Source organism: Pongo abelii, chromosome 10 (genome assembly GCF_028885655.2).
Source record: "Pongo abelii isolate AG06213 chromosome 10, NHGRI_mPonAbe1-v2.0_pri, whole genome shotgun sequence".
NCBI lineage: Eukaryota > Metazoa > Chordata > Mammalia > Primates > Hominidae > Pongo > Pongo abelii.
The window spans coordinates 28728352-28740567 of NC_071995.2; the positions used below are offsets into that span (position 1 = coordinate 28728352).

A 12216-nucleotide genomic window follows, 5' to 3' on the forward strand; every position below is an offset into this window, starting at 1 on the left:
TCCACCCCAAGATCAAATAAACACACACCTCAGTTTCCTTCTAGGTGTCCTGTGCTTTCGTAGTTTATACTAAAGTCTTTGATCTAGCTGAAGTTTATTTTGGCCTATAATGAGATATAGGAGTCTGTTTTTCTTTCCAAAATATTATGCCCTTTCTCCACAACTCTTCAGTGACTAGTCCTTTCTTTTCCCACTGATTTGAAATGTTGCCATTACCATTGATTAAGTTCTTGTGTATTCTGGTACTCGTTTTGAAATGAAGTAATGGTGGTGATGGGCGGAGAGTTGAATTAATGTGATTGTTCTTTCACCAGTACCAAATTGTTTAAGTTAATAAACACAGTAGAGTTTGATACTGATCTTTCCATTACGTGATAGTATATCACTTTTTCTTCTCTTATTTTCTGAAAAGTGTTCAAAATATAAAATATAGTTCTATATATTTTGTTTATAAAATATAAGAAAACAGAGGGAATAGTGGCTTTTTCTGACTTTAACATTTCCTTTTAAAGTTTTTAATTTATCAGACTACCCATCAATCACTTCCATCAATGAGGCAGGAGAATTGCTTGAACCCAGGAGGTTCCACTGTGTTAGAACCAAACTTTCAGGAACCGTTTGGCTGTGTTAGCATTCCTTTAAACTTTAGTTATATATAGAAATCTAATTCCAACATGTTTATTCTTGGAACCATCTGTCCAATGCTACAATCTGAATTCTCTTGCGTTGTTGAAATTTTGAGGGAATAAGAATAAAATCGAACCTTTATTAAATACTTACCATGGCTGGCACAGTTCCTAAGCCTATTACATGTATTAATGTAAGCCTCCTAACAATCCTGAAGATAAATGCTGGTATTATCCCCCATTTTACACACAAGCAAACTGGGGCTTAAGAGTTAAGTAACTTAACACGGTTACCCCACCGCTCATAAGCAGTGGAGTTAGAATCCAGACCCGAGCAGCTCGATGCATACTCTCAACTGTGATTTTGATAAACCTTTGATTTATTGTGTGCTCTCGGGGACCCTAACCCACTGAACTCAATGCACAGCAATTTCTTTTACAAAAGATATTTAATTGTGAAAAAACACATGACATTTACTATCTTTTTTTTTTTTTTTTAAGACAGCTCTGTTGCCCCAGACTGGAGTGCAGTGGTGCAATCTCAGTTTACTGCAACCTCCGCCTCCTGGGTTCAAGCCATTCTCCTGCCTCAGCCTCCCTAGTAGCCGGGATTACAGGTGTGCACCATCATGCCTGGCTAACTTTTTAAATTTTTAGTAGAGATGGGTTTTCGCCATGTTGGCCAGGCTGGTCTTGAACTCCTGATCTCAAGTGATCCGACCTCCCAAAGTGCTGGGATTACAGGCATGAGCTACTTTACCTGGCCTAAATTTACTACCTTAACACTACTGAACCACACACTTAGTGGTTAACTGTAGTCATGCTGTTTTGCAACAGATCTCTAGAACGTTTTCATCTTGCAAAACTGAAACTCCGTATCATTTCCTCTTCTCCTCAGCCACTGGCAACCACTGTTCTGCTTTGTTTCTAAAGATTGAATACTTTAAATACAAATACATGAAGTATTTGTCTTTTTGTGACTGGATTTCTCTTAGCATCATAGCCTCAATGTTCATCCATGTTGTACCATGTGACAGAATTTCCTTCTTTTTTGAGGATGCATAATATTCCATTGTAGATCACATTTTTAAAAAATCCATCCGTCCATTGAAGTACATTTAGGTTACTTCTACCTCTTAGCTATTATGAATAATGCTGCCAGGAGCATGGGTGTGCAAATATCTCTTCAAGATCCTACTTTCAATTCTTTGGACATATACCCAGAAGTGGGATTGCTGGATCATATGATAATTCCATTTTCTTTTTCTTTTTTTTAAGGTAAGAAATCTCCAAACTGTTTTCCATAGTGGTTACACCATTTTACATTGCAATCACCAGTGCATAAGGGTTCCAGTTTCTCCACATCCTTGCCAACTCTTGTTATAACTCTTGTTATACTCCTATTATTCTGTTTATTGGATAGTAGCCATCCTAATGGTGTGCAGTGATATCTCATTGTGGTTTTGATTTGCATTTCTCTAATGATTAGTGATGTTGGATGTCTTTTCGATGTTTGTTGGCCATTTGTATATCTTCTGTCCTCTGCTCATTTTTGAATCAAGTTATTTGTTTTTTTTGTTGAGTTGTAGGAGTTTTTAAAAATATATTCTGGATGTTAACGCCCTATCAGATACAAGATTTGCAAATGTTTTCTCACATTCCATCGGTTGTTTTTTCACTCCACTTATTGTTTCCTTTGATGTGCAGAAGCTTTTAAGTTTGATGCAGTCCTACTTGTCTATTTTTGCTTTTGTTGCTTGTGCTTTTGGTGTCTATTTCCGTCTCAGTTGCTGAAGCACATGTCTTACTCATTTTGGAAAAAAAATACATTAGAAACTTTTAACAAATGCCATGAAATACATTTTGAAAACCTTAGGACATTTCTTGAAATATGTAGTATGAAAATTGTATTTGTAAATCATTACTCAGTTCAGCATTGTAAATATGAGAGGCTAATTTATACAACTATGTAAGAAGAAATGGGAGACAGAAAAAAAGAACCATCCCTGTTCATATCTAAAAGAGGGATAGCATTTGTACCACATCCTCTCCACATCTCCAGCAGGTGCAGCTAAAGAAATATCACATTTTTCTTGCTGAACCCAAATGGGCTTCAGAACCCTTCTCGACACAGAGCTCCAGGCAACCATTCATGATCAACTGAGGTGACACATGACATGAAATCTATTTGTCATTATGTCTTCAAAAACACTTCCAAAAGCATATTCATTAAAGCAGAATTCTCCAAACATGCCACGTTGAAAAACAGTCATAGCTGCAGATTAACAATGATTACAAGCATATTAAACTCACTGAGAAATCCCCCCAGACAAATTATTTCACTGATTAATCCTCATTTTTATATTGATTTGTCCACAGAACCATTTTTGTTATATTGTTTCTATTAAAATACTATGAAATTAGATTTGTATGAAATAGTATTATTGAAACAGTTCTCCAGTATTTGCCATAGAATGGCCATTTATAACATTGGTGTCAGTTCTCTGGAAAATGTTAGTCAACTTTATTCTACATCATAACTATCTTATGGAATTTGGTCTCCACAAAAATGTATAATTTTTAAAGGTTAAACAAGACAAAAAACATACATGTACACACATTATATGTGTGTGTGTGTGTGTATGTGTATGCTAGCATTTTCAGGAATACAAAGCAGCTAAAAAAGGTCCATTCGCTTTTATCACTAGATTTAGAGGATTGGTCACTAACAAAACAAGAAGAAAAATTAACAGCATAAGAGTACAGCTACAAAGTTGACTAATATTATCTGTGGCAGCTTAAGGAGAAAATAATGTAGCCATTCCTCAGCTATGGAAACAATCCAAACTTATATAAATAGAAAGAGGACATTTTAATGGAGGGGGCTACCTCTAGGTCAAATAAGAGGGCATCTGCTCTAGAGATGGGATGTCCCACACCATGGGCAGATGCAGATGTATATATATATATATATATATATATATATATATATACACACACACACACACACACACACACACATACATATCATATTCTCAACCAGGAATGAACATTTCAAAAGTGTCAGGAGAAAGGAAATTCTAAAACTCTACCCAACTTTAAGTGATTATTTTAAACTATAATGATTAAAAATATTGAAAAACTAAGCCACAAAAGGAATGAAGTCATTATTAATTGGATATCTAGCTGGTGTTTTACACAAATGAGGAATCATGGCTGCTTAGGCCTACTGCCTAGAGGCCGTTCTTCCTTTAACTCTAGATTATGTGTTTACATAGATACAGTTTTGGTGAGCATTTATTATTGAAATATTTCTTCTAAAGAGGTCATAGAAAAATAAGCAAAGTTATTAAAAATCATACCAACAGTTGCCCTGAACATGCAAGATTGCAAAACATCTTTTGGAGACATGGTCTGGCTCTGTCACCCAGGCTGGAGTGCGGTGGTGCCGTCTCAGCTCACTGCAACTCCCACCTCCCTGTGCAAAACATCTTAAAGCTAAATGTTTTCCAATCTCAGATGTGTGGTCACAAGAACAACCATTAGAGAGTAACATACTATGTGGTTCTGAAAAATAAAGGGCTGATTTCTGAAACATAACCTAGCGCCAAAACAGAATCCATCAAAAATAAATGTCGGAATCTACAGTGGTTCCTAATACGTGGTCCTGAGACTGATAACATTAGTGTCACCTGGGAGCTTGTCAGGAATGCAAATTCTTGGGCCCCACCTGAGCCCACTGAATCAGAAACTCTGAATATGGGGCCCAGAAACGTTTAATAGGCCCTCTACGTGATTCTGAGACACGCTACTGTTACAGAACTATTGCTTGCTTTGTGTCTGGTATTAGCTTGGTCCATTTTATCTAGACTTGTTGAGGCTTTTTATTCTTCGTGATTTTGGTAATAATAGAATTTCCCCACATTTGAAGAGCAAAATACAGAGACGGCTTTCCAAATATAACATCTAATGAGCAGTCAAACAATGACCCTCCTTCTGTAGCAAAATTGAGTACAGAAGTTGTCTATGTATTTTTAGAACACAAAAAGAAGATATGTTTCAGGAAAACAAACCAACTGAAAAAGATCCATTCTTTTTTATCACTGGATTTAGACAATTAGTTTATTTAAAAAAACAAGAAGAAAAAAATACTGCAAAGTTGACTAGTAGTATCTGTGGCAGCTTAAGGAGAAAATAAGGTAGCCATTCCCCAGCTATGGAAATAGTCCAAACTTATACAAATAGAAAGAGGACATTTTAAGGGAATGGGGTACTCTAAGTCAAATAAGAGAGCATGTTTGCTCTAGAGATGGAAGGGATGTCCCACACCATGGGCAGCTGCAGTGACTGAGGGAGTGTCTGTAGGAAGCTGTCTGCTACACGAGGTGGCACCTGCTACCAGGCCATGGAAGGTCCCACTCACAACCACCACCTTCCAAGGGGCTCCTGAAATCTCCCTGTCCTCTTGGAGACCTTCACCTTCTCTTCCATAGCAGGGTAAACTGTGCTGAGAAGCTGGGGTTCCCTAGCCAGGCACGTTTTATACTCCTGGGTAATGTTCCCATTTTGGAGGGTGCTTCACAGTTTTCAGATGACAGTGACACATTTTCTAGAGCAGGGTTTCTCTACCTTGGCACTGCTGCAATTTGTATAATTCTTTAATTATACATCCTGTATAATTCTTTGCCGTGGGAGCCTGTCTGGTGCACTGTTGGCTGTTTAGCTGCATCCCTGGCCTCTATCCACTAGATGGCAGCAGCAACCCCCAATTGTGACAACCAAAAATGTCTGCAGACAGGGCCGAATGTCCTCTGGGAGGGTGGGGTGCAAAATCCCCGCCCCCATAAAGGAGAACCGCTACTCTAAACTCTAAAGAGGTAGAGTTTTCCTTTCTTTCTGTCAAAAGGGGCAGGAAAAAAACATTCTCCTGTTTGTTCTTTATCTTCATTTTTGCCACCACTCATCTGATTCCTATTTTGCTTTGTTACCTCTCTCTCCCTCCCCCCATCCCCCGTCTCTCTCCTCTGTCTCTGTCTCTCTCTCTCTCTTTCTCTCTCTCACTCTTCTTCTTTCCCTACCCAGACTGGTCCAAGGCTACCACTTCACTTACTCTTTGACAATGTTCTCAACCTCCTGGCCCCATTATCTTTGGCTCTACTGACTCCAAAAATTCCCAGCTCTGGGTCAGTTCAGCTCTCTGGTGACCCCATTTCTACTCTAGAGATACCAGGCATCTCTGGAGACAGTCACAGTTCTGTATAAATTCGTGGTCTCCCACCAATGAGCCTCAGTGAGGCAGCATGGGGTTCTTGTTTCTCTTCACCCACTTTGATCTTTTCCATTCCTACTGTCTTAGTCCATTTGGGCTGCTATAACAAAAATACCATAGACTGGATTGCTTAAACAACAAACATTTATTTCACACAGTCTGGAGGCTGAGACATCTAAAATCAAGATACTCTCATATTCAGTATCTGATGAGGGTTCCACTTCCTGGTTCATAGACAGGTGTCTTCTTGCTGTGTCCTCACATGATGGAAAAGGAGAAAGGTTGCTCTCTGAGACTGCTTTTATGAGGGCACTAATCCCATTCACAAGGGCTTCACCCTCATGACCTAATCACCTCCCAAATGTCCCACCTCCTAATACCATCTCAATGGGGGTTAGGATTTCAACATATGAATCAGGAAACACAAACATTCAGTCTGCAGCACTCACCTTGGGTGGGGAGATCATCAGTATTAACAACACAAAGGTTGCTTTGTCTGTTTTGTTTTGGTTTGGTTTTATCTTATTAATACTGCACTTTGGAGAATGAAAAGTGTAGGGGATGGGTGGGAACCATATGGAAAACTAAGGAGTGACCAACCAGATAGATCCACATTTGTCCTGCCGGAATGCAGCCAGGAACAATCCTTCCTCCAGCCCTGACCACAGTGGGGGCAGTCACAGGATGGGTCTAGCAGAAGAGGAGAGGGGTAGAAAAGAAAAGAGGAAGAAATGAAAAGAAGAAAACAAAAGAAAGGAGAGACTGAGGGAGGTCAGGGAAAGAATGAGTTTCCCGGTGCCTAGCTAAGGTTGACTCTGTATGAATTTAAAAGTAATGAGATGGATCAAGTAAAGGAACACTCCATCCACTCCATCCACTTGACCCAGATGGATCAAGCAAAGGAAAGCTCCATCCACTGAGCCCCAGGTATGTTCCTGGTGAGCTAGCTAAGAGTAAGGTGGTAAGATCGTGCCCCTCCTGGTAATGGGCTAGATATAGGCACATAGGGCATGACGGTAAGGCTACATATATTTATGAAGCCAGTTGTCTTGCCCATTCCCTATTAACAGCAATTTCAGACTTTCTCACTTTCTTCAAACTTTCCATGTCACCACATCGCCCTTACAAAAGATGACTATGCATATCACTTCGCCATGTTCACCATGAAAGTACAGCAGAAACCCCCTTATGGGATGTGGTTGGGACTACACATTGTTACATTAACTGAAAAGGCTTATTAAAGCAGGAAATCACCAAAAAAGAAACATATATATGATGTAGACATTTTATTTTAACTTAAAACATAAGTGGGGCTGGGTGCAGTGGCTCACACCTGTAATCCCAGCACTTTGGGAGGCTGAGGCGGGAGGATCACTTGAGCCCAGGAGTTCGATGCTACAGTGAGCTATGATGGTGCTACCATACTCCAGCCTGGGTGACAGAGAAAACCTTGTCTCAAAAAACAAAAACAAAACATAGTGGGCATCCATTTGTTAATCATCTGAGTTAGAGCCAACACCTTTTGGAGAAGGTCCATAAATTGGAGTTCTGCAAAAATAATGGCAATGATTTATCATTGATGATGTCCAATTTGGACTTTTTAGGTAAAGCAATACAGGTGAAAGTTCTATTCAATTTTGGGTGTTTTTTTTTTTTAATCCAAACTTTTATGGTTGATTTTGCCCACACCTACTTTGACCCAAAAAAGTAGCAACTCACCTTTTAAAGGATTTTCCCAAAGCATAGCTTTCATTTAGTTTGATTTTATTTCACTCGATTTTATTTTAAATTGATTCCTTCAGCTCACATTGTTAAATATTATAAGTACAACTGGCATGAACAGGTCACAAAGGGAAGGCGGTTCTTTAGGGGAAAGAATCTATGCACAGAGCTCTCCTGCCATAAATCAGTTTCCTTTTCCTAAACTACCAGTTCACCTGCATGCACAGCTCCAGCCTCCTTCCTGTCAATATGGAAGAGAGCTCCTTTTGTCGAAAGACCCCTTCACCTGGGCTCTGCATCTGATCTCCCCTCAACACCTCAGTCTGTCTCCCTCTCTTGTATCTTCAACATCTCCCTCTTTTCTAAATCCTTCCCTTGTGCATTTAAACCTGCTCTGTTTACTCTGATCACAAACACAATCATCCTTAGGCTCCATGTGTTTCTCCAGTGACCACCCTCCTCTTCGCGCTTGGGTTTTTATAAGACTTGCCTACACTCCCAGGCTTCCTGCTCTCACTTCTCCTCCAATTCACTTCTTGTCTCACCTCCTCCACTGAAATGCTTCTCTTCAAGGTCACCAGTGACCTCTTGGTGTTCTTTAACATTTATTTCTCTGGAATGTTAGTCACTGCAGACCACTTCTTCCCTTTCTTGAATCTTCCTCCCTCAGCTTCTGTGATATCTCACTCCTGGTTTTCCTTTAACCCGCTGGCCATTCAAATGTCAGAGTTCCTTTAGGCTTCATCCTAGGCCTGCTTTCTACTTGCTTTATTTTCTGTGGTTTCATCCACTCCTATGGCTTTACTACCATTAATTGATGATAACTCTCAAACCTGTGATTCCATCCTGATCTTCTCCTTAGCTCCAGAACAATGCAGCCAACAGCCTACTGGTCGTATCTATTAATATGTTCCAGGGAGAACTTAACCTCAACCTGTCCAAAATGCAATTCATCACTTTGCCTTTCTTCCTCAACCTGCTTTTCCTCTATTGTCCTTATTTTTCTGAAGGGTGCCGGTATTTGCCCATTTTCCAAACCAGGAACCTGGAAGACATCATTCACTCATCTCTCCTTCTTACTCTATACATCTGATCAACTACATTAGTCATTCATTTAACAAACATTCATCTATCTATATCAATCCTTTACAGGTTAGAGTTGCCAGTTAAGCAAATACAGGAGACTGGAGTTTCCAGTTCCAAAATGGCCACACAGAAGCAAGCTGGCTTCTCCCCCCACCCACCCACCCACCATTTCCCCCACAAAAAAACAAACAAACAAATATATAGGACTGAGATCTTCACCAGCAACAAACCAGAGCTCAAGTATGAGGACGAGACAGTTCCTGGGGCCACAGAGAAATGGAAGAACTCTTAGACAGTGGTAGGAGAACCAGACTTCTGCATCTGCAATGCCCCTTCCACCCCATTCTGCAAGACATGAACCACATGGAAAATCCCCCTCCAACTTATGGTTTCTGCACTGGAAAAGTGAAATTGAGGTGGTTAATAAGCTTCCTCACCTTTTTGGTTTTTCTGGCAGGAGAACTGTCCTTGCCTTAACCCACAAGTAGCAATAGGACTGTTTCATGGGAGAGATATCCCTAAGGATAAGCAGAGACAATTAGGGAGGCAGGGCTACCATCTTCAGCCCAGAACCTCTGCTCTGTAACTTGGCCAAAGGAGACACCAGATAACAGTGGCTGTTAGGAGGTATGTTCCCCAGGCCCCCTGGGCACGAACCCTAGCCAGCCTTCCCACACTGCTGGGATAATCCCTTTGGGACCTTCCCCATTTGGGAGAGGCAGTGCTTCAACCATTTATTATAGCCAAGCTGAACCTTAGCTTAAGGTCACCTAGAATTGAAAAGGAGGCAGTGACTTGAATAACTAATCCTTCAATACAAAGACATAGACATATACTCACAAGAAACAAAAGCAAACGGGAAACCATCACCTCGCCAAAAAGACAAAGCAAAAATCCAGTGACTGACCCTAACAAGATGGCAGTTTGTGAGCTCCCCAACCAAGAATTCAAAACAGCAGTTTTAAGGAAACTCAGCGATCTCCAAGATAACACAGAAAAACAATTCAGAAATTTATCAGGGAAATCTGACAAAGACATTGAAATCATTTTTTAAAACTCAAACAGAAATCTTGGAACTGAGAAATACATTTGCTGAGTTGAAAAACTCTAGAGGCTCTCAACAGCAAAACGAACCAAGCAGAGGAAAGAATCAGTGAGCTTGAAGACTGGCATTTGAAAATACATAGAGAAGAAAAAAGAAAAAGAAGAAAAAGGAACAAAGATCACCTACAAGATATAGAAAAAAACTTCAAAAGCCCAAATCTAAGAATTATTAGTGTTTAAGAGGAAACTGAGGAACAGAAAAAGGTAGAAAGCTTGTTCAAAGAAATAATGATAGAAAGCTTCCCTAAACTTGATAAAGATATAAATATGCAGGTAGAGGAAAGTCTTAGAACACTGAACAGATTCAACCCAAATAAAACTACCCCAAGGCATTTAATGGTCAAATTCCCAAAGGCTAAAGACAAAGTGAAGATCCTAAAAGCAGTGAGAGATAAGAAGCAAATAATATATTAAAAGGCTCCAGTTCATCTGGCCACAGACCTCGCAACAGAAACCACAGAGGCCAGGAGGGAATAGAAAAACATTTTCAAAGTGCTAAAAGAAAAATAAAAACCTGTCACTCAATAATATTGTATCCTCAAAATTGTCATTCACATTTGAAGGAGAGATACAATCTTTTAGAGAAAAACAAAAGCTGAGAGAATTCACCAACACCAGTTCTGTTGTGCAAGAAAGGCTAACGGTAGTTCTTCAATCTGAAAGAAAAAAAACACTAATGTGCAAATGAAAACTATTCAAGGTATAACATCCACTGGCAAATTAAATACGCAGACAAACCCAGAATAGTCTATTATTGTACTTGTGGTGTGCAGTCCACTCATAACTCTAGAATGAAGCCTAAAAGATAAATCTAACAAAAACAACAATAGGTACAGCAACCTGTTAAGAGATAGGCAATATTAAAATAAATTGAGACAACTAAAAGTCAAAATGTGTGTTGGGGGTGGTGGAGTTAAAAGTGTGGAATTTTCTGTGGGTGTTTCTTTTTTTTTTTGCCTTTGTTTCTAGTCTTTTATTTGTGATTTAGGATAAGTTGTCATCTCTTTAAAATAACTTTTATAACTATAAAATGTTTGTGTAAGCCTCAAGGTAACCACAGCATAAAAACCTATAGTAGCTTCACTAAAAATAAAAAGCAACAATTTAAAAAATACTACTAGAGATAATCACTTAACCACAAAGCAAGAGAGGAGTCTCAAAACACAGAAAACAAGCAACAAAATGACAGTAGTAAGTCCTTACTTATCAATACTAACACTGAATGTAAATTGTCTCAATTCTCTAATTAAAAGGCATAGAGTGGCTGGGGATGGTGGCTCATGCCTATAATCCCAGTACTTTGAGAGGCTGAGGTGGGCAGATCACTTGAGCTCAGGAGTTCAAGACCAGCCTGGGCAACATGGCAAAACATGTCTCCACAAAAAAATATAAAAATTAGCTGGGCACGGTGGCACATGCCCATAGTCCCAGCTACTTGGGAGGCTGAGATTGGAGAATCGCCTGAGCCTAGGAGGTCAAGGCTGCAGTGAGCCATGGTTGTGCCACTGCACTCCAGCCTGGGCAACAGAGTAAGACTCTATTTCAAAAAAATAATAATAAAGAAGGCATAGAGGAGCTGAATTGATAAATAAATAATATCTAACTACATGCTGCCTTCAAGATGCCCACTTCGCCTATAAAAATACACATAGACCGAAAGTGATAGGGTTGAGAAAGCTATTCCATGCAACTGGAAACCAAAAACAAGCATGACTAACTATACTTTTATCAGATAAAATAGACTACAAATCAAAGACTATAAAAAAGGATGGTCACTATATAATGATAAAGGGGTCAATTCAGGAAGAGGATATAAAAATTATAAACATCTATGCACCTAACACCAGAGCTCCCAAAAATATAAAGTAAACATTAATAGGGAGAGAGAGACTGCAGTACCATTATAGTACGGGCTTTAACACCTCATTCACAGTAATAGATGGATCATCCAGACAGAAAAATCAACAAGGAAACAGTGGGGTTAAATTGCACACTGTATCTAATAGGCCTAACTGGCATTTACAGAAGATTTTACCCCACTGCTGCAGTATACATAGTCTTTTCATCAGCACATGGAATATTTTTCAGAATAGACCATATCTTAGGTCTGCATAAATTCAAAAAAATAGAAATCATGTCAAATATCTTCTCTGACCACAATGGAATAAAACTAGAAATCAATAACAAAAGCAGCCTTGGAAAATATACAAACATGAAAATTAAACAACATGCTCCTGAACAACCAATGGGTCAATGAAGAAATTAAGAAGGAAACTTAAAAATGACTTGAAACAGAGGAAAATGGAAATACAATATACCAGAATCTATGTGATACAACAAAAGCAGTACTAACAAGGAAGTTAATAGCAATAAATCCCTAGATCAGAAAAGTAGACTTTAAATAAAGAA

At 39.2% G+C, this 12216-nt stretch overlaps 1 long non-coding RNA gene across 2 annotated transcripts in view; it reads right to left on the minus strand.

Moving 5' to 3' along the window:
* LOC129049090 (uncharacterized) overlaps positions 1 to 12216 on the minus strand; it is a 40795-nt gene that overhangs the window by 3997 nt on the left and 24582 nt on the right. Inside the window, exon 5 of one of the 2 annotated variants that reach the window (XR_008511872.1) lies at positions 7212 to 7443. The exons of the other annotated variant lie outside the window; for it this stretch is intronic. This is a non-coding gene — a long non-coding RNA (uncharacterized LOC129049090). Of the gene's footprint in view, positions 1 to 7211; positions 7444 to 12216 lie in introns of those variants that run through there. 2 annotated transcript variants of the gene reach the window in all.